This window comes from Microtus ochrogaster, chromosome 8, assembly GCF_000317375.1.
Source record: "Microtus ochrogaster isolate Prairie Vole_2 chromosome 8, MicOch1.0, whole genome shotgun sequence".
Classification (NCBI taxonomy): Eukaryota; Metazoa; Chordata; class Mammalia; order Rodentia; family Cricetidae; genus Microtus; species Microtus ochrogaster.
In genome coordinates, this window is record NC_022015.1 from 12,093,775 (window position 1) to 12,094,907 (window position 1,133).

The window sequence follows — 1,133 nt, forward strand, 5'->3', positions numbered from 1 at the left end:
GGGCATAAGCTAGCTAGGCGGCCGGGGTGCTAGGGACGCAGCCCCGCCCCTCATATTACTACACTTTCCTTTCAAAATTTTGAGCATGCCCACTCTCTTCTGCCTCAAGAGTCTCTCACAGTCCCACTTGCATAGCATGCTCCTCCCTTCACCGGTGCAGCAACTATTAAGTGTTGTAGACACCAATCCATCCCTCGTTAATCCACTTCCAAAAAGCCTTACTGAAACTCAAAGGCTAAGATCACCACCATACCCCCTGCCAGAGAGAGAGAGAGAGAGAGAGAGAGAGAGAGAGAGAGAGAGAGAGAGAGAGAGAGAACGAGAGAACGCTATGTATTTGTTTTTTAGGCCACTGGAAATTAGATAGTTAGGGTTTGATTTTTTCACCTGTGAATAATGGAAGCTTCTTATAAGATGGATCAACTGGTGTACCAAAGCCTAATTTTACTTGGGTCATAGAACATAGTAAACTGAAATGCAAGTTGATATGAATGGAATAAAATACCAAATAAACTAATGGGTAAATGAATGACAAAACTTCATCTTACTTGAACTGTTGGTGCCACTGGGTTCTTAGCCTTAGTTTGACAGCAGCTGTAACTGAGGCACACAAGGCAAATATTAGGATCACAAACACAACTATGAAACTGTGAATTCTTGTTTTGAAATTAGAGAGAATGTTTATTAGATCGCATTAAGATAGTCAACTTTTAAATTTTTAAACTCGAAATACAATGTGCTAGATACCATTGTGACATTTTCTAACAAAACGTTGTTTTGAGATTCTTTTTGTCCTATATATTCCACTCCTCGCTACTTCTGTTGCCTCTTGTAGCTCCAGCCACTGATTCTTTTCCTCTTTTGTGCCCCATCTGTATAGTTCTGCCTGACTCTCCATCTCCTAAGAAGAGCCGCTTAAGATTATCTCAATACTAGGGGGCTCTGTTACAAAGTTCTTTCTAGCACTCCTGTTTCTTGAGTAAGCACAAAGTTAGTAGCCCATGCATCAATGTATTTCATGGTATAGACTACGTGCAAGGAACCTAAAACAAAGTTGAAATCATATATGTCAAGTAATATTTTGGAACTAATACTGAGGGAACTCTTTTTTTTATTGAGAAAAGGAAAAAAAA